We start from the raw sequence: 26,172 nt of genomic DNA, 5'->3' as shown, positions 1-26,172 counted from the left end.
ACACTTCTAGCTTTCACAGCTGCTCTTTCTTTAGGATGCTGTGCATACTTATTTTTACTCCGTTCCATCATAGCTGCTCTATATTTAGGATGCTGTGCATACTTATTTTTACTCCGTTCCATCATAGCTGCTCTATGTTTCAGATTCTGTGCATACTTATTTTTACTCTGTTCCATCATAGCTGCTCTATGTTTCGGATTCCGTGCATACTTATTTTTACTCCGTTCCACCATTGCTGCTCTATGTTTCGGATTGCGCACATACTTATTTTTATTCCGTTCTATCATAGCTGCTCTATGGTTGGAATCGCAGGCATAGTGATATTTACTCCGTTCTATCATAGCTGCTCTGTGTTTATGATTCTGTGCATACTTATTTTTACTCTGTTCTATTATAGCTGCTGTGTTTTTCATCCTGTTGATACCTTTCAATACATTAACTTTTTACTATTTCTCTATGGGTTTCATTGCACTTGTATTTTTTTACTGCATATAATTTTTTGCTTTGCTTGTAATCTTCATCTTTGTTATATCTTTTTCTACACATCAGATTTTTCCTTTGTTTGGACATGAATTCATCTGCACCATTTGTTGTCATAGCTTTCGTCTTTGCCCTCGTTTGCCTCGGCTCATGTTGAGTGTGCTGCTTTTGCTGACCTCTCCCTTTGTCTCTTGTCCTCGATACTGATCTCTGTGAAGAGGTACTCTTTCCTTTATTTGAAACACCTGCCATAACAGATCCAGCTGTGCTTGGTGAAGAAATCTATAAATGGGGAGGAGTATCTGCACTCTCATAAAGCACAGAACAATCTTTCATGCTGAATACAGCATTTCTGCAAGTCTCTGGACTGAGTGGATGCGAGGGGTACTGTGCGTGATTGGTATACAGAACAATCTCTGCGTCACTTATGTGAGTGTATGCAACTGTTGTTTGACGAGTTACACTCTGGTCATTCATAACATCGACATTCACGCCAGTGACTTCAAACTGAGTTACCTCACATCTCAGATTCATAGATGCTGCTAGCTTCAGTGTTCGTATACCTCCGAGACATTTCTGTACTTGATTAGTACAGATCTTCCATTAGGAACTCGATTCCATCCCTACCTCTTGAATGAGAATCAAAAACACAAAACAGATTTTCTTTCATAACTGCAAAAGTTGAAGCTCCAAATGTTATGAAGCAGTGATTTTACAGTGTCAGAGTTGTTGTCAAAGCATCGTTCAAAGACATTAAAAAACACCTGTAATATCTCTGCTACTGGATAAAAATCCAAAAAGAGAGTCTCCAAGAGTGATGAAAAAGTTTGTGTGTAATAAAAGTACAGCATGCGGCAATTCAGATAACAAAAGCATAGGATTACTACGTGTTAAAGACCTTTGCACCAATCGATACAATTCATTAACAGTCTCAAGAACAAAGTCTACAGCAGTAGTTATCCAAGGGGAAGCATTTTTAATTTTGTCAAACAATATCGAGGCACAGCTATTGGCAACACATTGTTTACCTTTATTTTCTAAAAATTTGGCATCACCTTGATGAAAACTACCTCAGATGCAGGCAGCCGAATTTGGCAAAAGCAATATTTTGGGAGGCTCTTCAATTGGGACTTGTCGACCTTCTATATTTGCAGCCATTTAATGAGTCGTTTGTCGAGGAGTTTCATTGCATCTTTCTGCAACGTTTTGTACAGACCTTTGGGCAGCATTTTCAATCATTGCAGCACCAATGGGTGGGACATTTGCCCCAGTGGGTGTAGCAGTGATGACCTTTTTATGCTGTCCCTTTTTCCTGGGCATCTACATCAAAATAAAAAAAATAAAAATATTTGCACACAAAATTAAATTACAACAATGAGCATTGACAACCACAGCGCCACACTGATATGTTAACCGAAATAAGAGAAGGGAAATTCAGTAAATAGTACATATTCAATGTGTACAATGAAAATTTAAGAGCACAAAGGTAATGGATAGTTGTGAAAATTTTGAAATTGAGAGCCATTTCTTTTCTGCATGCAATAACATTGTGCCAAAGCGTTACTTTCGCCTGTACCAGCAAGCAACTGCTTGCACAAAACCAAAAAAAAACAAAAAAAAAAACGGTACCATATTGATGTAAAACGATCTGGGCAGCATCGAATGAAAAAAATTATATATTAGGATTATATGTTTTTTTTGATTATCTGCATCTATGTCAATAAATGCCCACATCAAGCATGTGTACCTCATATGTAGATGGACAAAAATATTAGGCAGTTTCCATGTCCCAAAGTGTTTCTGCTCCAGGGTTTAGTCATAACTATTCAATACGTTCACACAGAACTTGGATACAGGTGGAAACCATTTGGCCCATCAATGCTGTGCTATATTGGTACCCCATTATTACAATCAATCAGTTTACCAAGTTAAATTCACTGCTGGTGGGGATGAGCAGGCGGTATTGAGGATAAGAGTGGAGCAAGCAGATAAATCACAACCAGCGTGTTGTATCTTTATAACAGGATGCAGTGTTTGTCCATCATTTGGCATTTCCTCCAAGAAGTGGTTGCACAAAGTTGAGATAACGTACCATATTAATGAACAAGTAGAAGGCGCATACCTCTGCCATGCAATGCTTGATCCACGAGAACATATCAGGGCCATTGTATTTTTTAAAATATGTTATCCAGTACTATATCATTTTTGACCGCATCTCTCAATGGTTTGGAATCACTTCTTTAAAATAAATAAATAGCCTCAGATTTTCACAAAAAATTAATCGATTCTTCCTTGTCACACATCCAGTATGCCCACGAAGTTTCATCAAAATCCGTCCACAACATTTTGAGATAGCGTGCTATACATATTTTTTGCCCTGATTTCTCAATGCTGGGGGGAAAGAAAAAAAAAAAAAACCTTCTGTGGCGGAGGTAAAAATCATTCATTACATTGATAAATGGTCAAAGAAAAACAGAAAATATGCTTCACGTGCATTTTTTTCATATAACATTTCATTCATTACTTATTTCATATAACATTTCACAAATATACAACATCCCCCAAAATAATTTTTGCGTGGTTCTGGTCATGCATCCATAACAAATAGCATCGGTATATCAATGGAATGTGACTTCTCGTTTTCTCATTCATAAAATTAAAACTTTAAAAATAAAATTAAATAAATAAATACCAACATCTGTCCTGAAGTTCAAATGGATAAGGAGCAACAGTCACTCAAAAACCCCCTCCAATCCTTTATTTTTTTTTAAAATGCCATGAACAATATTTAGTACATCAAGGGTGATGAAGGTAGTGATGAAGTTTGTCGCGAAGTTTGAAATTCTAAATGTAGTTTCGGAGAACACAGCAAATACCTTTTTGGGTGGGGTGAACTCCCACCCTCCCCCTACACTCCCTTAACGAGCACAGATTTCGACGCAGACAATAAGCTGTCACATCACGGGTGAAGAATGTTGTCAAGTTTTATCAAAATCGTGTGTGCAGTTTCCGAGGAGCGCGGAAATACCTATTTTGGAGGGATCGAACCCCCCACCCAACAATCCCCCTCCCCAACCCCCCCACCCCACCAACCAACCCAACCAATCCCCCCACCCCACCAACCAACCCAACCAATCCCCCCAACCCACCCCACCAACCCCCCACGAACCCAACCAACCCCCCACCAATCCAACCAACCCCACCCACCAACCCAACCAACCCCCCCAACAATCCAACATCCCCCTCCCCCAATCCAACCACCCCTCCCCCAATCCAACCACCCCTCCCCCAACCCAACCAACCCCCCCTCCCCCGACGAGCGCAGATTTCGATGCAGACAATAAGCTGTCACATCACGGGTGAAGAATGTTGTCAAGTTTTATCAAAATCGTGTGTGCAGTTTCCGAGGAGCGCGGAAATACCTAATTTGGAGGGATCGAACCCCCCACCCACCAATCCCCCTCCCCAACCCCCACCCCACCAACCAACCCAACCAATCCCCCCACCCCACCAACCAACCCAACCAATCCCCCCACCCCACCAACCCCCCACCAACCCAACCAACCCCCCACCAACCCAACCAACCGCCCCCACCAACCCAACCAACCCCCCACCAACCCAACCAACTCCCCCCACAACCCCCACCAACCCAACCAACCCCCCACCAACCCAACCAACCCCCCACCAACCCAACCAACCCCCCACCACCAACCCAACCACCCCCACCACCAACCCAACCAACCCCCCCCCACCAACCCAACCAACCCCCACCAACCCAACCAACCCCCACCAACCCAACCAACCCCCCACCAACCCAACCAACCCCCCACCAATCCAACCAACCCCCCCACCAATCCAACCAACCCCCACCAACCCAACCAACCGCCCCACCAATCCAACCAACCCCCCTCCCCCAATCCAACCACCCCTCCCCAATCCAACCACCCCTCCCCCAATCCAACCACCCGCCCCACCAACCAACCCAACCAATCCCCCCACCCCACCAACCAACCCAACCAACCCCCCCACACCAACCCAACCAACCCCCACACCAACCCAACCAACCCCCCAACCAATCCAACCACCCCCCACCGACCCAACCAACCATCCCCCCCACCAACCCTTCCCCCCACCGACCCAACCACCCCAACCACCCCCCCACCGACCCAACCACCCCAACCACCCCCCACCGACCCAACCACCCCAACCACCCCCCACCGACCCAACCACCCCAACCACCCCCCACCGACCCAACCACCCCAACCACCCCCCACCGACCCAACCACCCCAACCACCCCCCACCGACCCAACCACCACCACCACCCCCACCGACCCAACCAACCCTCCCCACCGACCCAACCAACCCCCCACCGACCCAACCAACCCCCCCCACCGACCCAACCAACCCTCCCCCCACCGACCCAAACACTCCCACCACCGACCCAACCACCCCCACCCCCACCGACCCAATCACCCCCACCCCCCACCGACCCAACCACCCCACCCCCACCAACCCAACCACCCCCCCACCGACCCAACCAACACTCCCCCCATCGACCCAACCAACCCTCCCCCATCGACCCAACAACCCTCCCCCCACCGACCCAACCAACCCTCCCCCCACCGACCCAACCCACCCTCCCCCACCGACCCAACCAACCCCCCCACTGACCCAACCAACCCCCCCCACCGACCCAACCAACCCCCTCCCACCGACCCAACCAACCCCCCCACCGACCCAACCAACCCTCCCCCACCGACCCAACCAACCCCTCCCACCGACCCAACCAACCCCCCCCCCACCGACCCAACCAACCCCCTCCCACCGACCCAACCAACCCCCCCCCCCCACGACCCAACCAACCCCCCACCGACCCAACCAACCCCCCACCAACCCAACCAACCCAACCAACCCCCCACCAACCCAACCAACCCTCCCCCCACCAATCCAACCAACCCTCCCCCCACCAACCCAACAAACCCCACAACCAATCCAACCACCCCCCAATCCAACACCCCCCACCGACCCAACCAACCCTCTCCCCCTCCACCGACCCAACCAACCCTCCCCCCACTGACCCAACCAATCCTCCCCCCACCGACCCAACCAACCCTCCCCCCCACCGACCCAACCAACCCTCCCCCACTGACCCAACCAACCCTCCCCCCACCGACCTAACCAACCCTCCCCCCACCGACCCAACCAACACTCCCCATCGACCCAACCAACCCTCCCCCACCAACCCAACCAACCCTCCCCCATCGACCCAACAACCCTCCCCCACCGACCCAACCAACCCTCCCCCCACCGACCCAACCCACCCTCCCCCCACCGACCCATCCAATCCCCCCCACTGACCCAACCAACCCCCCCACACCGACCCAACCAAACCCCCCACCGACCCAACCAACCCCCTCCCACCGACCCAACCCCCCCCCACCGACCCAACCAACCCCCCACCGACCCAACCAACCCCCCACCAACCCAACCAACCCAACCAACCCCCACCAACCCAACCAACCCTCCCCCCCACCAATCCAACCAACCCTCCCCCCACCAACCCAACACCCAACAAACCCCACAACCAATCCAACCACCCCTCCCCAATCCAACACCCCCCAATCCAACACCCCCCACCAACCCAACCAACCCTCTCCCCCTCCACCGACCCAACCAACCCTCCCCCACTGACCCAACCAACCCTCCCCCCCACCGACCCAACCAACCATCCCCCCACCGACCCAACCAACCCTCTCCCCCACTGACCCAACCAACCCTCCCCCCCACCGACCTAACCAACCCTCCCCCACCGACCCAACCACCCCCACCGACCCAACCACCCCAACCACCCCCCCCCACCGACCCAACCACCCCCCACCACCGACCCAACCACCCCAACCACCCCCCACCACCGACCCAACCACCCCAACCACCCCCCACCGACCCCACCACCCCAATCACCCCCCACCGACCCAACCACCCCAACCACCCCCCCCCACCGACCCAACCACTCCAACCACCCCCTCCACCGACCCAACCAACCCTCCCCCACCGACCCAACCAACCCCCCCACCGACCCAACCAACCCTCCCCCCACCGACCCAACCAACCCTCCCCCCCCCCACCGACCTAACCAACCCTTCCCCCACCGACCCAACCACCCCAACCAAGCTGTTAGGGTTAGCATCAATCCAAGCATCAATCGCTTTGCAAGCCGCTTCTTGGCAAACGGCGCAAGCAATCAAAAGTGTTGGTGAAGGAAAGCGATCTGATTGAAGACACAACGTGTCCACTTATGTTAGAAAAATGGCCATTGGATTCAACCCACTGTACTGGACCACATCCAACCGCAACACACCTTGGACCACACCACACCACACGGGGTGGTCAAGGAGGTCGAGGGTGGGGGTTTGTGGTGTTTGTGAAGGAGGTGCTATGTTGTGTTTGAGGGTGTGTGTGGTGTGCATTGTGTGAATGGACTGCCGACTCTGAGTGGATTGTTTGTCTGATAAACTGTGACTGTCTGTCTGACTGTGAATGTGACACTGTGTGACAAGACTGTGACCGTTTCTCTGACCGGTTGTGATTGTCTGTCAGATGGAATGTGACGGTTGACAGAATGTGATTGTCTGATGGAGTGTGGCTGTCCAGTTGATGGAGTGTGGCTGTCTGTTTGTCTGATGGAGTGTGGCTGTTTGTCTGATGGAGTGTGGCTTTCTGTCTGATGGAGTGTAGCTGTTTGTCTGATGGAGTGTGGCTTTCTGTCTGATGGAGTGTGGCTGTTTGTCTGATGGAGTATGGCTTTCTGTCTGTCTGATGGAGTGTGGCTTTCGTCTGTCTGATGGAGTGTGGCTTTCTGTCTGTCTGATGGAGTGTGACTGTCTATCTCTCTGTCTGATGGAGTGTGACTGTCTATCTCTGTCTGTCTGATGGATAGTGACCCTAACCCAAACTACCCCCACCCTGCAATTATTTTACCCTCCCCAACCATCAACAACCTCTTCCGAACCTCCCACTCTCTCTCCCCCAACCTTCAACTCTATTCTCCACCACCCAACTGTCTCCCCCACCACCGAGCAATCCCGCTTTACCCTCTGCAACGATGCTGTCTACATTTATTACTTTGTGTTTAACTTATTTAAACACCAATTCAATTGCTACCGACGATGTATTCAGGAAAAAGGGAGAACTGCTTCCGTAATAAATAGATTGAATGCAGAGTGTTATTTGAATGCGAAACTCTACATGTATGACTGGTTATCCATGACGAACAAAAAGTTCTCTCCCCCCCCCCCCTTTTGATGTACGACACATCTTTTGGCAACCATAGTTGATTGAAGGAAAAATTTAATTAATGTTTACTCTGGAACTACTGTATCAATAAATGTGAAACATCAGAGTTATGATGGAACAGCCATGTGGAATGAAGCTTTGAAATTTCAACTGGATCAGGCCCAGGGTTTGGCAGCCATGTTGGATTGAAGGTCTGAGTACCAAGTCATCACTGCCAGCAGTTATAAAGTGGCAGTTCTAGTTATTATTATTGTTGTTCTTTTCATTATGATGCAGAATGTCAAGTGCTACAAATTGACTAATATTACAAGTTGGCTCTACCGGGAACCATTAGCAATCTCCGATTGCAGCCCTCGAGTTTACTTAAAAGCACTTTGTTTCAAATGCATTAATAAAGGCTGTTAGTTTACAATTGTAAACACATATCACTGTTGATGCTGCTAAGTTGATGGATTCCCTTAAAGTATGAATTTAATTGAAATAACCAAAACTTTTGCACAGTAATGTGTATCCAAAGTAAAAACTTGTGGTTCGGCATAAAATCAAGAGGATTGTTGCCGAGTTTTCCAACCTTGAATTGAAAATTGACTCAACGTTTCGGTTAGCAACATGTACCAAGACATGCCTCAGCTAATCTTTCTCAAGATTAACTCCCTATAGTTTGTCATTACCTTCTCAGCGTTGTTTGTCCATGCTCTATCATCTCAAAAGCTGATTGTCAAGCAAGGAAGTTGCACATACCATTTTCAAAGTCTTTGTTTAAGAATCGACCGGAGTTCAAACCGCCAACCTCCCACACAAAAACGATGTGCTGCATTGAGTAAAAAAAATAATAATGGAACTGCACCAAGTAAAAACTTATGAATTATCCTTTAATGCACTATTTGTACTTCAAAAGTTATAAATGTTCAAAGTTGCACAAGCACTTTATGAACAACTTGTGTGTGAAAAACGTTGGGGATTTACATTAAAAGTATACTGTTGTTAGAGTTCATGAAATACATTTTATTGGGAACTATGGGATGGCCTTTCTCAATGTTTGAATGATACCAACATGAACTTTTCTGGTTAGGCTTCCAATCTGCACATTTGCAGAAACTACAAAATATTTCCAATGACAGCTCATGCTTCTGGAATGGTATCAAGGTCACACTGGGATGGCATCAAGGTCAGACAGGAATGGTATCAACGCCTGAGTTGGGAGACTTGGTGTGCACATATAATGTTTTCCTTGTTGCTCTGTTTCAGATTGGACTTCAGAGATGGGTTTCTGTGAAGAGCAGTGTACATTGCAGCACCATCAAGCAGCACCTAATGGGTATTGTGCTTTGTGAAAGGTCGTTCATTGAATAGACATAAATGTATGTGAATGGAATTAAGGCGTTCTTTCATTCCCATGCAGACCATTCATTCGTCTTGTTAATTTCATAATTTTCCATTTTGTAAGCTGAATGCTTCACTGTTCTGACAATTCTTCGAAGCCATCACTAGTACCCCATCACCTCAAAGGCAGGAAAAAGAGTAAAGCAGAGAATGGAGGGTGTGGCTGAAGCTTGGAGTGCTGGAGTCAAATCCAGTCTGATGAGTTAATCACTGAGTGGATTAAGTTGCTCAAACCATTTTTTTTTTCCCCCATCCGGTCATACATGTCATTATATTTTAACCACAGTTAATTCCTTTTGGTTGTGTTGTTGGCCCAAGTAAAACTAAAATGGCCACTCGGGAGAGAACATACCTCCACCAGGCTGATTAGTTTACGTTTTTTATCCCACTGCGAGGCTGGATCTGGATTTCGACCTGAACTAAAATTTAATTGGCTTGTTCTTGTCACCGAACCAACTCATCCCCCAAATTTCATCCGAATCCATCCATAACTTTTTCAGATATCCTGCTACATATAGTTTCTGGCTCTATCACTCAGTGGTTAAAAAAAATCACTTAAAATCAACTTTCCATCTGTTGCAATTTCCCTGTTGCCTATTTTATATGAGAGTGAGGCTCATGAAAGAGCAAGGAAACAAACGGTAAAACGGCAATAAACTGACAATAGGGTGACAGTTCCTCAAAATAACCAAGATAATAAAAAAGACACACACACACGATACAATAACCTAAAAGAGTTTGGTTAGGTTCAGTAGGGTTAATGTTGGTAGAAGATATTGCGGTTAAGGATGGCTGATGTACGGGTTGGTAGTGCACTATCTGGTAGAAGCTGTGGAGTGAAAAATGTAAAAGCCATGGAGGGAAAAGTATTACACAAACAGGAGAACACGTAAATCCTGTGAAAGTTGGAGAGGATAACAGGGCTGAGAGAGCAGAGGAAGCAAGACCGGAAAGAGAGGCGCAAAAAATACAGAGGCCATCACGCAGACCTCCCTGTGATATGAAGGCAATAGCCTTGTGCTTGATCTCATTGCAGGGGATGGCAATATTGTTGAGAGCTTTAGAGTCCACCGATTGTAGTAACAACAGATGTGATGCTATGTGATTTTTAATAAAAGAGATCAGATCATAAATATCTCGTTTCCAAAAATTCTTCAAACTCGGTTAAAACTAAAGATCGATTTCTTCCTGAATGCTGAAAAAAACCCCCTCAAAAATGTTCCAGAAGCTCATGCCTGACAACCAGTTTCATATTGAGACCTATATGAATGTCATTACTGTTTACCTATTGTGGTTCTCTGTCATGTGGCTGGGACATGGATCAAAGTCACATGAAAGCATTTTGTTTATTCTGAAAGATAATGCCATATCCCTGCAGGTGACTCTGCCTGTCAATCTTCTGAGGTTGGCAAAATGAGTGCCAGCTTGTTGGTATCCTGTGTCAGAGTGGTGACCTGTCCAGGATTGTGCCCAATAGCCAAGGAGACTGCTCAGGCAGCACCAACGCTCTGCACAGAGAATGGTCCCAATGGATGGATGGAACATATTAATGTCTTTAATTTGTAAGAAACATATCCCCTGACTAATTGTATTATATACACTGTACTTCTAAGTTGAAAAATATACAGGTTGGTGTTTCTTGGACCATTTTGATGATCTCATTCCAGGAACTTTTCTTTTAACGCCTCTCCGAGATGATATATTATTTTATTCACAAGAGATCAATGAACAATATAAATGTGAGGATTTATGGTTTTATGAAGTTTCTTTTGGACCTCTTGAGACTGCTTGCATTGCCATACACCAGGAAAGATGTAATACGTAACGGTGACGTCATAATTTGAGTATTTCTTCAATTGGCAAAATTGACTCCACACAATATGCGAGAATAGAGAGAATGCTGGATGGGTGTTATGAAAAGCAAGATGCACTTTGCGTTTTCAGATATTTCCTCCCCTACGTACGAGCTGAAAATAAATGCAAAATAAATCAACAAAATGACACATACCTGTACACGTTTGTGTGCCCTGAAATGAGAGATGCACTCTAAACGCAAAATGGGCATGCTGCTGTGAATTGCGGCGGCTGATATGCATTTTGCAAAGGTTCCAAGCGTAACTTCATGCCTGCATGTGCTGACATTAAACCTGACACCCGCCTCCTGGCCCAGCCTTTTTCCCTCCGAATGACGAATTTTTTTTTTTACTTCCAGCACCAAAGGTGATTTGCAGCTCCGCCGCGGCAGTAAATCTGCCGAGAGTCCTCCACTACTCGCAAGTTCGGCTCGCTCAAGGCAAGGATTTCTTTACGGCACTCTTGACAAACTTTGAATTGAGACCTTGAGTCGCTGATGTGCGTTTATGGACTTGGCTCTGCCCATGCCTTCGTCTGTCTTATTTCGTACCAAAGCTTATGTCTGCTTGTCAATGTCGATTTGTAAAGAACAAGCCTTCATCCGTGACGGATCAAATCTACCGACTCTCATCACGTCCAGCTTCATTATTTATATCCGGAGCTATTTGATGGAGCGGACTCAACATTTCTCATTAACTACACGTACGAGTATACGAGGCATATATCATGTGTCAAACGTACCACTAATGATGTATATCACGTGATGTAAATACAACTTACCGCCGCATTGATCCTGCACCCAACAGAATTTGTTACCATGAGATACGATTTTCACAGGATCATGAATAACAAAAAAACAATTTGGACACGTCGGCAGAGGGAGAGACCATTTGGCCAATCACGCTGGTATCCAATTCACATCCATCATTTATTTGTTTTAACTTTTAACTTTATATTGCATTTTTAGTGCAGACATACAAGGCTCTTTCATGAGAAAAGAGAATGACAGTTGCAGGAAAATATACAGTGGCCTGCAAAAAGATTCACCCCCTCCAAAGTTTTCACATTTTGATGCCACCTGAGCTGATTTCATGATGTTTTCAAATCGAATTCAATACATATAGTCTTCACAAACTACTCCAAAGTGATAAAGCCAAAAATTGCAGATGAAATGTCAATAAATTAGATTAAGAGAAAATCAGATGATTTTCAGTTGCATTAGCATTCAAACCCTTTGCTCTTGACATGATTTAGGGTTAATTAGGCAAATTATTTGTTTTAAAGGTTACAAAATAAGTGTAATAGGTTTCGCCTATGTGTAATCAGTGGTTTAACTTAAAAATTAAGCTCCCCCACTTATCTAAGTAGTTTTAAGGTGAAACTCACTTGGTCAAACAACAAGGCAAATGTGAAGACCAGAGAGCTTTCTAAAGAAGTCAGACATAAAGTGGTGAAGAAGCATCGTTCAGGATAGGGTTATAAGAAGATTTCAAAGTCACTCGTTATCCCTTTGAGTACGGTGAAATCCATCATTAATAAGTGGAAGTCGTATCATACCACCCAGCCTCTACCTAGATCAGGTCGCCCATCCAAACTCAGCAGCCGGGCAAACACAAAACTGTTTTGGGATGTCCATGTAAATCCAACAATGACTTTGACAGATCTGCAAGGCTATTATGTCTGAGATGTGGGTGAGTGTTCATCAAACAACGATATCCTGTTCCTGTCACAAAGCTGGGCTTTATGGACAGGTGGCAAGAAAGAAGCCATTACTGAAAAAGATGCATCTAAAAACTCACATGGAGTTTGCACAAAAGCATCTTAATGATACTCCAGACATATGGAGAAACGTTTTGTGGTCAAAAATTGAAGTTTTTGGTCCAGATTCAAAGCGTTACATCTGGTGCAAGCCTAACACTGCACATCATGCAGCCAACGCTACTGTAAAGCATGGTGGTGGCAGTATCCTGTTATGGGGTTACCTTTCATCAGCAGGGACTGGCAACCTTCTCAGGACAGATGGAACAATTGACAGTGCAAAGTACAGGAGAATCCTTGATGAAAACCTGCTTGAGTCAGCCATGAATCTGAAACTGGGTATGAGATTCACATTTCAGCAGGACAATGATCCAAAGCACAAAGCTGAAGCCACACTGGAGTGGCTGAATAAGAAGAAAATAAATGTTATCGAGTGGCCCAGTCAAAGTCCTGACTTGAACCCAATTCAACATTTATGGTGAGACTTGAAGATTGCCGTCCATCGATGATCCCCATCAAACTTGGCAACACGAGAGCAATTTTCAGTGAAGAAGGGACAAAGATTTCCCCCATCTCACTAACTTCCTCCACACACATGCACACACACACACACACACACACACACACACACACACACACACACACACACACACACACACACACACACACACACACACGCACACACACACACACAACGTGATGGTAGTGGCAGGTTTTTGAGATGGTGAAATCTTTGCCCAAAGCTGATAGAGATCACCCAAAAAGACTTATCACAGTCATTGCTGTAAAAGGTGCTTCCACCAAGTTTGACCGAAAGGGCTGAATTATCTTACAACCAGTGACTTTGATTTGAACATGTTTTCTGCAGGTATTCCTGACAATAACCAGTGAATTTTGATTTGAACACGTTTTCTGCAGGTATTCCTGACATTTAACCTCCTTCAACTATAACAATGTTTAGTTCGATCTCTTCAGTTATGAATAAAAAAGTTCATTTGGAAAAAATTGTTTCTACATAATTCGTAATTCATCTAAATGTGGCATTATTGATAGGGGGTGAACACTTTTACAGGTCACTGTACAAGAAGTAAGAAGTTTAGTTGCCTAAAATAATATTGGGAAAGGGGCAGACTTGGTACAATAAGATGCAAAACAACAAAGAGAGTGGAAAAGATCCAGGGTGGTTTTGGCACTTGACACGAGATGGTGAAAATATATTATTTAAAAAGTGCTTTTGGAAAGGATGTGATTTGATCGACACAGACAATTTCACAAGCCTCGATGAAGGGGGGCAAAGAAGTAGAGGTGAGCAGAAAGCTTGGATTTTGGGAGATTCATCAGGTCTGCATTGAGGGGTCATCCATAAATATTTTCTTCTCGAGATTAGAGATTTTACTTTCCTCCTTCCTTGTCATGCTTTGTATAGATAACCTCTCATTTAATGCATATTACCTTATGTTTTGAGATATGGCAGGTGACTAGTTGCAAGAAGCAGATCATCTAACATTCTCTTTTAGAGAGTGTGTGTTCTTTAAAGCAGTTTCTTGGCTCGGGTTACAATCCTGGATGGGTCACCACTCCAACACGGGAAGTCGGGGCAGGAATTTGGAATTTCTTCAGGATGCCGGCAATAGTTCACCTACTCTTCATGAAGGACACCATGGGATCTTTAACATCTACAAGCTAATGCCAGCAGATAGGATGTCAAGTTTAACGTCCATCTGAGGGATGGCACAATCATTCATACTCCTGGGTCTCACTTTCAGCCACATACATTGATGAATCACCAGTGATACTGGAAACACGGGGATGACAGTTTATAGCTGGGTCGGGATTCAAGTCCAAGCTTGGAAGCTTAGAGGTGAGTGTGCTTACTTCTTACTTTAGGCCATCCCGCCAGACCAGGTGCAACATATGACTATTATCGAATAGACACGGCATGCACTGTTTTAGAACCAATGACAGAGTTCATCAATCATAAAGGTAATGAAAAAAAAAACAGACGAATATGGATAAGGCATCAGTTCAGTATGTTTGTGGAAAAATATCCTAAACATCAATATAACTGCACAATTTACATTTCAGCAAATTGATCCCTGTATACAGTTTTCCAACAGGTCTTAAAAGTATGCTGTGTTATTAACTAGATGATCCGCATGAATTACACACACTGAGTACACAGCATTTGGTGAGTGTGATAGTAGTGTTGTACAAATGGTAAATGAGACACTTATGGTTTTATTTTACACTTCATGTAAGTTGGATCATGTCATTGATTTGTACGTGAAGGCACAGTAAATTCCGTGCAGCAGAGATTTTTTTTGTGTACATAGTCGAGGCTCGTAAAAGAGCGAGCACACTGAATGGATCAGGACAGGATGGAATAGACAAAACCAGGACACAAAACATGCTTGCATGGAGAAAAAAAAAACTGGAGAAGGATTGTAAATGGAGAAAGAAAAACTGGAAAATTAGGAGAAATTTGGGTGGGTTAACGAGGGTAGAAAATATCATGGTTTTGGATTGGGGATAATCTGAGATGATGGTGAACTGCTGTCTTGAAGACCTGGAAGGATGAAAGGGAATGAAGAGGATGTGGAAGATGATTTCACAGGTGGGAGAAAAAGAAGAACAAATGAGTGGAGGTGAGCATTGATCCAGTATTTATTTTTTACCAGAAGAGGGTTAATGGTAGACCATGTGAGCCTTGCAGAAACATGGGGGGGGGGGCAGACAAATCACAGAAACAGCAGAGGGTGCAAGACCAGAAAGGAGGCAGTGGAGACCAACAACATGTCTGTGATGGTGAAGTGATAAGCCCAGAGACTCAGCTTTGGCATGGGATATTCCAATGATCTTGAAGGCCTTGGTTTCTACAGCATCAAGCTGAGCAAGATGTGAGGCAGGAGGCCAGCCCAGAGGGGAAAGCAGTATTCCATCAAGCTGCACATGAAGACCTTGTAGGTGAATAGGAGTTCAGGAGTGCCAAGGAAGGACTTTGTAAGATGGAGGATGCCCAGTTGGTGACTTGCTTTGGAGGCCAATGTTGAAATGTGGTTTGCCCAAGAAAGATCATGGCTGATTGTGAGATCCAGGAGTTTGAATGCTTGAACCTCCTCAAGAGGATTGTTAAGAAAGGAGGTGGGGTGGTGTGGAGTTTGCCAGACGATCCTTTCAGAGAGAGATGTGAGTGTGTGAGTTGACAGGATTGAAAGACGTATTCCAAGTGTTTGACCATCTTGGGATTTTTCTCAAGGTCTGAAGACAGGGAAGAGGTGGCAGCTTGCCTGTTTGAAGGATGAGGGATATCATGGCACAGGGTGGAGTAATCAAAAAATAGATAGAAAGGATTTTCCAGAGTCAGAGATCTTGATGAAGATCATGAATTGGACTGGACCAAGAAAACTGTCTTGGGGCACTCCAGCATTGACAAGGAGAGGAGTTGAAAGGATTTTGTTGAGTGCCACATGTTGGCTAAGAGAGTAGAAGAAGTCAGTAAGCAATCAGTCAGAGCAAGGATTTGGTAAATCATTGACCTTTTTGATATAAAACCCAACTGCTCTGGGTGCTGGTGCTCAAGCAGATGGTGGTGAACCCCATCAATTATCCAGGCAAAGACCTGACACTGACATTGAGAGCAGCATCACTCCTCGGTAGTTATTGCATTTCTGGCGATTATCCTTCCCTTTCCATAGAGGGATAACAAGCTCCTCTTCCAGTCACTTGGGATGATGCTTATGCTCCAAACAAAGCAGAGACCTGCATGCAATGACATGAGTGCAGCATTTCCACAAACCTTGAGAAGTTCAGCATGGATGCCACAGATCCCAGGAGCTTTACCACTTTTAACTGGTTCACCGCATAGCTGTGTTTCCTCAAAGGAAGGTGGTTCACAGTTGATTGGAGGGTCAGCAATAGGAATAGTTACACCCCTGACATCCAACTCAACAGTTGGTGGGTCAACCTGGTACAGCCGCTCAAAGTAACTGGTCCAGCAGGCCTTCACTTCGGAGTCCTCTGTTGAGAGCCCACCACCCTTCGCTCGAACATCAGTACACCAAGGGATGGGTTTGGAGGAACGCAATGCGCCAATTCCTCTGTTACCAGGATGAGAATCACTTGAACACAGGTGTTACTTTACCCCGACACATATTCCTCGCAAATAAGCCTCCTTGGCTACCCTCAGTGCACATACACTTTTTCGCCTCAACTTCTTGAACAGCTCAGCTCTGCCATTAAGCTTGGCCTGCGACTCTGGTCAATGGTACGCAGTGTCCCTTGGGAGACAAATTTCTTCTTCACCTGTCAATAGGTTCTAAGCCATCCACCGGAAACATCAAGGATGGTTGTGTTGAAAGCACTCCACAACTCTTCAATCAGATCCAATCCAAATCCATTGGGACCGTACTCGGAATAGAGCATTGCTGCTGCTGAAGCAGTCTCGTAGGCTATTGGCCACAATCCTTGATGGGTCGTCACGCCAACACAGGATACACAAATGGCTCAACCATCCCAGCAAGCTGGTACTCATTTTGCCAACCTCGGAAGAATGACAGGCTGAGTCAACCGCTCCTGTTATTTATTCAACAACCAATCAAGTTTTGAACTCAGGACTCTAGGATCCCAAGCCCACCACCCTAACCATTAAGCCAACACGAGGCATATACAACTCTTAAGGATTCCTCAAAACACTCAGACTCTCAAATTCCCACTCAGCCTGTTTGCAAAATCCTCTGCTACTCTCTCATCTTTGAGCTTGCCAACATCCAGCCTGGGCTGAGATGGTACCATTTTCCTGGATTTAAGCTGAAACTTCAGAGTTGCTACAAGTAGCCTGTGGTCAGTAAGTTATTGTGGAACTGAGCACTCCAGTAGACCCTGCAGTTCTGAATCATCCTCCAGTGATCATGAACGAGCACATGCTCAATCTCCTTTGTCACACCACCAGTGTTGGAATACCAAGTCTATCAATGAGTCTGTTGGTGCTGAAACCATGAACCAGCCACCCGAAGTCCACTACTTCTTATAAAGCCAAGGACCTTCGTGCTATTCTGGTTCACAGTTCCAAACTCATGGGGAGCACCATACATTCATAACCATCCCTATTCGCTGCACAGGAGGTACTCCCCCAGAGTGAGTTTTCAGTTTTATTTGTATTTTCTATGTGTTTTGCAAAATTACCAGATATGGAGCACCAGATATGGATGGCTGTTGGCTCACAAGGAGCTCTTCCATCCTTTGTCACATTTTGTTTTTAATCCTGCTGGGTGTACATATCCATAGACCCTCCTCGCCAGGAAACTGGTGGGGGACACGGTTTAGTCACCACAACCTAACCATGAAACAGTTGAGTAAAGGTTTATACGGTTCCTGTAGCAAGTAACAGATCTGATCTGACTTGCCCATCTCCTTGAGTGAAGTGCCAGAATTACCAGCATCGAGGCAGCTCTCTGAGAATAGCCAGGGAGATGTTGACTTTCACAAGCACATGATCAGATGAACCAATTTTAGCAGAGGAAGAGCAGAAGACATTTGGGGGGAAGTTAGTCATCACAAACTCCAGAAGGGAGGATTTGCCATTAAGAGAAATCTGGGTGGGAAATTTCACAGATTGAGTCAGTCCCACGGAGTTACAGAAGTCTTTTGTTGAAGTGTCACGGCTGGTGAGAGATGTACCAACACCCAGCCAATTTGCATGGTGACAATTGAAATCGCTCCATATGAGGAAGAGAGAGTTGAAATGAGTGGTTAAAAGTTTGTCCATGTTGTCCGAGAGAGAAATGTAGAAATATTTGGAGAATAACACGAGACTTTAAATTGCAAGTGACAAAGTACATGTGTTAATTCTCCCACAAAATCGGTGGAATGGTGTTCGTGGTACTTGGTGTACTCCATGTACCAGACCCGTCCTTGATGTAAAAGTGTGTGCCACTCAGTAGCATTGTGGTTGTACAAGTGAGTGCCACTCAGTAGCATTGTGGTAATAGAGCGTCTGCTCTTGAGTCTGTTAGGTCGTTGACTCGATTCCGATCCTGGCTGAATCATTTCAAGAACTTTAAGAATGGTTTATGTGGCATCTTCACTTTAGCGAAATAACATGTACAAACACCATGGGTTTGCATCCCATTGAGAAGGGGCGTTATTTCTCCTTAAATATCTTACTTACTGCAAGAGAGAAGAGGGACACCACAAAATGGCATCTCGGGGACCCAGTGTTCTGGTCGGAAGTTGCCTCACTTCCCTCAAGGTCACCGCTTGTGTTTGACTGGTCATGTCTAGAGTAGTCTAGCATGTGTGTGTTTTGTGTAACAACAGCTGCATTAATGTCAGATCCTGCAAAATAAATGAATAGCCTGGAAAAAATTATTCGCAAGTGAAAAGTTTTTGAATGGAAGCTTTCTCCACGTAACATTTCCGCCAGCTATAAACTCCACAATGTAGAAAATATCCGAATTTAAGATTTCCATTTTCCATTGCATTTTCAATTTTCAAATCAGGAATCTTTGTTTTCTTTTTCTGCCTCTTTTAATTTGATACGAAGCTTAATATAAGTATCAATGAAAAGAAAAGGATTTTGTTTTTACTTTCCTTTTCAACATTTTGGACTTCAGCACAATTATTGTACAGTACTCACTGTATATATGTAATATTGGACCCCAAATGGCATAGCAGATCACATAATGAAGAATGTAAGATTGTACATGAATAAACAGCATACAAAGTTCCAGGTTGTTGTGGATTGCTCAGCCACACCAGTTGAAAAGGACTACACTGATGTAGCACTGGAAGTCGGGAGCAATTCCCATGTCTGCACGTATTTCCATGAAGACTGCCCTCTAGCGAGCTATTTCCAAAAATGTATGAATTTCTGATCTAGGGTTCCTGGAGGAATTTAAGATTATATGAGAGAGGGACGAGGTCCAAATGGCTGGTATTCCCAAACAAATCGGGTTGTTCCTCTCTTCTACTTTTCCATAAAAATTAAACACATCTTATCACGGAATTGAGACCAAATGGTTGGGTCACTCGTTGATGCTGTGGAATCGATTTCTTGTTCTCTAAGCCAGTTCTGCACAACAGTTACATCAATAGAGGTGGTGTTTTATCCCAAAACAACCCATCCTTATCCAGTCTTTTGATGGTCATGTCGGTCAATGCAGCCGTTGTGTTGAGAAAAGGGCTACATTGTGTTGTATAATCATTAATAGAACACTTTAGTGCGACGTTCCACCGACAAGTCATGCTGTGATGTGGTCATAGTTAACATTGATCCTTCACTTTGTTGCATTTTTTTCAATCCTTTAAATATTTGTAATTATCCTATGTATAGAAAAATCAAAGCTCATGGAAGGGAAAGGTGACTGAAGGTGAAAAGGCAATATACTGACACTTGGGTCATAGTTAGACGCAAGCAAGGGAAATAATGAACAGAAAAAGGAGAGAGAGGATGGGAGGAAACACAATAAACTGCAACCAAAAGGATTGGGTTCCATAAGTCGTGTTAATAGGGATCAAAAAATAGATCGTGGGTCGAGATAGGGTATGAAATTAGAATATTGGATGCTGGTTCAACGCTTGCTTGAAGTCTTTGAGGGAAGAGTGTGATTGTACCGTCTCCAGAAAGCGGTTCCAAAAGGGGGAAAAAGGAGGAAGATTCAGGAGCTTCAGATTCCATAGCATAAAGATAAAGAGATAAAGAGCTTTAGACTCTGCAGGAGCCAGGGGACAGATGTAATGCTGCAATGTGACTGCCGGCCCATAGGGGAGAGCAGTACTCCATTGAGCTGCCAACAATGGCCTTGTATGCTGTGAGTAGTTCTTATTGCCTCCTCCTCTGAAGGTGGATGGAGGTTGTTTCCACCCCTGTCTGTCTGTTTGTTTGTCTGACTGACTGGCTCTGTTTGTCTGTTTGTGTGCAGGATATCTCAAAAAGTTTTAGACGGATTCAAATAAAACTTGGTGGGCAGGTTGGGGGTGTGACAAGGACGAAGTGATTCAATTTTGGTGAAAATCCCAATCCAGATCTGGATACGAGAATTATTTATTTTTTAAAGTGATTCTCCACCATTGAGAGATAGGGCCAAAGTGATATCGTGCTGTTTCGCATGATATTTCAAAAATGTATTGGGCCTGATATGATCTCGTGGATCAGGCATTACGAGGCAGAGGTATGCGCTCTACCGAGTGCCCTTCTAGTTAATTATGTAACACACCAGTAAACAAACACCAGGCAAAATACACACCAAACAAGTCCTGGCAAGGTTCTGCAATCTCCAATTGCTCTTTATCTTGTCCATTTTAAATTTCCGTCTGTACCATCGGTCACGGAGCCCTTTGATCTGGAAATTCAGCGTATTGAGCAGAGAGACGACCAACTAAGATAAGCATTGGACAAGTTTTTCCTCCCATATTTTCTTCCAAAATTAAAAATGGATTTGTGACTGGAGCCTGTAGCTTGCTTGTTTAGAAAATGTATGTTATGCAACTCATCTTTGGAGGTTGCATTCTTGTTTTGGTTGTAATTGAAATGAAAAAGTACCAGTGCAGGCCAAACATGTTCATTCATTTTCTCCAAGTAATGTCTTGACGTCATGCTAACCTTCACCGAGTTGTCAGGGCTGAACCACATCGCTCATAAAAGCCTCAAATCATAACACAATCTCTCGGCATCATAGATCTTTGATGTGATCCATTATCAGGCTGGTACAGACACCACTCTCAGATTATGTATATTCAATTATCTGCTATCTGCACGGCAAGGTAATCATCATTTAGTCAACTTGAGACCATTTCAATGCACAAGTATTTCATATCTAGGAAGATATGTATGCATTTGTCCACAGCTCTTCACACTTAGCTCGCTGGAAATTGTAATCATTTTACATTTAACTTGCCTAAAGCAAATGATGTTCTTTCCACTCTCAAAATGGTTGTGGTGACATTGGCTCTTATTGAATAACTTTGAGCCACTATTTCATGTGTTTGAACTGAAACAATCTTTTGGACATGTTTGGTCGAATTTCCACCACATGCTGTAATTTGTCTGACTGGTCATGGGAAAGATTTTCTCCCAATCAGGAGTCAGGATCTCTCACGCGATACTATTTTCCTGCATCTTGTTTGGACGAAACATTCATCCATGTCGGGTAGTCCATTCAGCCTGTGTTGTGTTAAAAGTCCAAAAATGTTGATGGAATTATTCACAAGTTTTTGATGCCAATAGGTATGTGCTCTTAATATATCGCTTGTGCATGATTGCACAAAACAACTTGCATGACTGCATTGCTGTTTTCTTTCCTCATACCAAAGTGATGCAATCCATCTGGGAAGGACTAACATCAATGTTTCATCGTCTCGAGATGTGATCTGTCAACTGCAACGATTTCTAAGAAGAGGATAGTTTGTTTCCTGCCACCGTCAGAAAACTTTAACCAAAGAATTGGGAGACAGGAATTTGGGTTAACGTACTAGCCTGCAATGGCCTACTCTTTCTGCAAGATATTCGGGGACCTTGGACATCTAAAGACCAATGCGAGAGGATATCACAACTGGTGGATCCTGGTATTTTTTTTTGTTCCCGCCCCCCCCCCCAAGGAAACTGAACCAGTCCTATGAAACTCAGCCCTCTGAGATACGATTTCACTCCGAAATTTAAATGTGCACAATGCACATCTAGAAAAGTTTCATTAATCTTGTATTGCAGGGAGCCACTTCAAACATTGTGTTCAAAAACAAATTGTCCACATTGGAACTTGCTATTGCCCTTTAAGATGCCACTACATGCCAGGGAGGTATAATGATTGCATGTCTTAGCTTCTAAACTGCAAGAAAAGCCACCACTTGTGGTCTAACCAAATTAGCATATAAATCAAATAAAGTCATGGCAGCACATTATCTAATTGTTATACCGTACAGCAAGGCTTATTTATCAGAGCCTGCGGGACAGCTTATTCAATAGCCGGCTCACCAAAAAAAAAATCAAAAAAAAAATCAAACCCTCTCTCACTTCAAATTCACAAATTGTTCGAACCACCTTCCTGTTGTGCTGGAGAGTCTTGCCAAACTAGTACACACAGCTCTTGCCAGACTAATCATCTTATTTTAATTTACAGATTTATAGTATAGATTTTAATAGTGTCTGTGGCTCATTGAGGAATATGAATGCATTACATGCAGAGATTCCACCATGAGCCAACAATATACTTTCATATGAGTGGCAAGGACAAATGTAGACAAACACACAAATCCACTTGATATGTCCATATGTATTAGGGATTACAAGGAACTTCAACACATGAGGCTATTCGGCCCATCAAGCCTGTGCAATCATGCCAATATCTAAGTACCCCCCCCCCATCCCCACTACTTTAAGATACCTAACTCAATTTTAAAACTAATGTTTATGCTGTCACTACTTTTCCACGGAGACTCTTCCATGCATTTACTACACTCTGAAAGGAGCAGAGAGATGACCGTTATATGGGATTTGAACCTGGGATGACAAGCAAATGATCAAAAATAATGGAAACGATGATTAATTCCTGCAATCATCACCATCACCTCAATGTACCATCCCCTTGATCGAGCGTTGGTACTGTTGAAGCAGTCTCTTGGCATGGGGTTGTGCTGAATGTTTGCCCTTGCCTTCCCATGAGTCAGTCAAGGCAGGAATTACTAATTTGTTATTCAGGGTTCCGGTGATAACTCACCTCCTCTTCACGAAAGACACCGGAGGATCTTTAACGTCCTTCAACAAGCAATACCGGCAGACTGATCCTCCGAATTAACATCCATCTGAGGAACGGCATAGACACTGATGCCTTGCCCTGCATGCAAAACACCAGGATGTTCGTTTATAGCTGGGTCACGATTCAAACCCAGAATAGACAGCTCATAGGTGAATGCACATTCCTCTATCTAAGCTATAATGCCAACCACACATTGTACATACAAATACCACCCATCACTTCGCTAACGGGCAAACTAAATGTGGGAGGGAGAGGAGAGAGGGAGAGGGGGAGAGGGGGAGAGAGGGGAGAGAGGGAGAGGGAGAGGAGAGGAGAGGGAGAGGTGTTGGGAAGAGAGTGCTGCGCTTTGTTATGGGGGGAGCGAGAAGCGGACAAAAAGAGAGAAAGGTAAGGGGGGAAGGGGATTTGAGCAAAGATAATGCTGTGTTATGTTTTATGACCACACTAACATACACAAATATAAACACACACCTATATACAGGCACTTCCCTATTTACAACAGAGATGTGTTCCTGGAAAACATCGTTTAAATCAAAATAATGTAAATTGAACTTCAAAATCCCATTGACTTGATGTATTAAAGTGGGAATGCATTCATGACAGCAAATAAATATCGAGTGGAAATTTTTCAAAGAGTAAATTAATGAATTAAAATATTATTACAATTAAATACTATACATCGAGGTCTGGTCGTCTTCTTTTTTCCGATGCAGCACAAGGATGTGAATGGTATCATTGACTGAGGCTGTGCCAGTGCTGCTGATGCAGTGCCCCTATCGGTTCAGCAGGAATTTGAAATTTTGCCAAGATGCAAGGTATAGCCCCCCTCCCCCCCACTCTTCGCGAAGGACACCGCAAAGGGATTTTTTCTGTCCACCAACTAATTCTGGCAGATGTGACACCAAGTTTATCGTCCATCTGAGGGATGGCACACACATTGCTTCATCACCCTGCCTGTGAAACACCAGGATAACAGTTTATAGCCCAGGATAGACCCAGAGTGAGTGAGCATACCTCTCGGCAATCCTACTGTGGTGTGGTGATGCATGGTGTTGATGATTAGTCAGACAGAGGCTCAGGGTTGTTGCCCCTTCCTCCATCTCTGACCACTCCTCAAGAGAACCTGTTGACTTTTTCTTTGCATTTCTAGGTGATGGTGTTGGTGTTGATGTGGTCAAAATAAGTTGAGGATGTTGATTCTGCAGATTCATCAGCTCGAGGCCTTTCAACCTTCTGGAAGAAGCTAAAGACAGTCTTCTGCATCGCTTTCTTCTTTTTTTTTTCAGCAAGCATTGCTTCGTAACCACTGAAAACATTTTCCAATTCTCTCTTGAACCTGTAGTTCACTTGTCCCATTGCTTTATTCATGCTAATCCTCCCATTATGTTAATCATTCTTTTAATATGATGTTTGATTTTACTGATTTTGCCTTCCTTAAGGCCCAGTCACACCTTGACGTTTTAGCCAGCTTATGCCGATTTTTGAAAAAATTGTCAAAAACGCTGGCACACATCGAAAACGTTATGGGTAAGTTTTGGAAACATCGAGAGCACGCTGAAAAACACTGCCATACGTCGTAGTACGCTGGCTTTCATCGTTGTACTTTGCGGTTGTTCTCAAATTTTAGCATGCTAGAAATTTTATGACTTATGCCAGCGTATGACTCATAAGTTCTGCTACGCTGGCCATAAGTTGTAGGCACGTTATGCGATCGTTGACACACGTTACTTGCAAGTTAATCATAAGTCGAAACACGTCGAGGTAATGTTTATCGTACCCGAAACTTATTTCTAACCTATGAGTAACGTGTTGTAGGCACGTTATGCGATCGTTGATACATGTTCACACACGTTACTTGTAAGTTACTCATAAGTCGAAACATGTCAAGGTAATGGTTAGCGTCAGTTTTCCAGACTCCCTGGTTTTTTTTTTTCTTCGGTATGACGGTGATGTTGACACTTCGATTTCCAGTGCGGTTATGATTTAAATCGTTGAGCGGCAGCCTATGAATTATATTATATTATAACCGCACTAGAAATCGAAGTGTCAACATCACCGTCATGCCGAAGAAAAAAAAAACAAAAAAACAGGGAGTCTGGAACACTGACGTTAACCATTACCTTGACGCGTTTCGACTTATGAGTAACTTACAAGTAACTTTTGTCGACGTGTGCCAACGATCGCATATCGTGTGTACAACTTATTCCCATCACATGCGGAACGTGTGAGGCATACGACAAGTACGTCGTAAAATTTTTAACACGTTTAAAATTGCAAGACGTACTCCACTGACTACGACGTATGATAGCGTACTTTAGCGTTCTATTCACGTATACCAAACTTATCCATTCCGTATTCGACGTGCGCCAGCGTTTTAGACGCATTTTTCAGAGGTCGGCATGTGCTGGCAAGATCGCCAAGGTGTGACTGAGATGTTGACTCTTCCATTTCTCCAGCGGTTATGATTTGAATCATTGTGCGGCAGCCTTTTAATAGGCTACGCCACGTGATCGTCGGCGATACGTGCAGCGCGCTATGCATAAGTTAAACTATCGTTGGGCATAGGTTGTGAACACCGACAACAGGCTAAGCATTCGTTGGTATAAGTTATCTATAAGACAACAAAACGTTCTGTGTCCGTTACTAATATGTTAT

General features: G+C 44.3%; 1 long non-coding RNA gene across 1 annotated transcript in view; it reads left to right on the top strand.

Moving 5' to 3' along the window:
- Positions 1-26,172, top strand: part of LOC147026920 (uncharacterized) — a 75,097-nt gene that overhangs the window by 29,249 nt on the left and 19,676 nt on the right. The window contains exons 2-3 of the long non-coding RNA XR_015057942.1: positions 9,023-9,092; positions 11,370-11,450. This is a non-coding gene — a long non-coding RNA (uncharacterized LOC147026920). The remainder of the gene's footprint in view (positions 1-9,022; positions 9,093-11,369; positions 11,451-26,172) is intronic.

The sequence above is a fragment of the Eptatretus burgeri genome, chromosome 5 (genome assembly GCF_056783735.1).
Source record: "Eptatretus burgeri isolate ZD-2024b chromosome 5, Ebu_testis_v1, whole genome shotgun sequence".
Lineage (NCBI taxonomy): Eukaryota > Metazoa > Chordata > Myxini > Myxiniformes > Myxinidae > Eptatretus > Eptatretus burgeri.
This window is presented reverse-complemented; position numbering and strand designations above follow the sequence as displayed.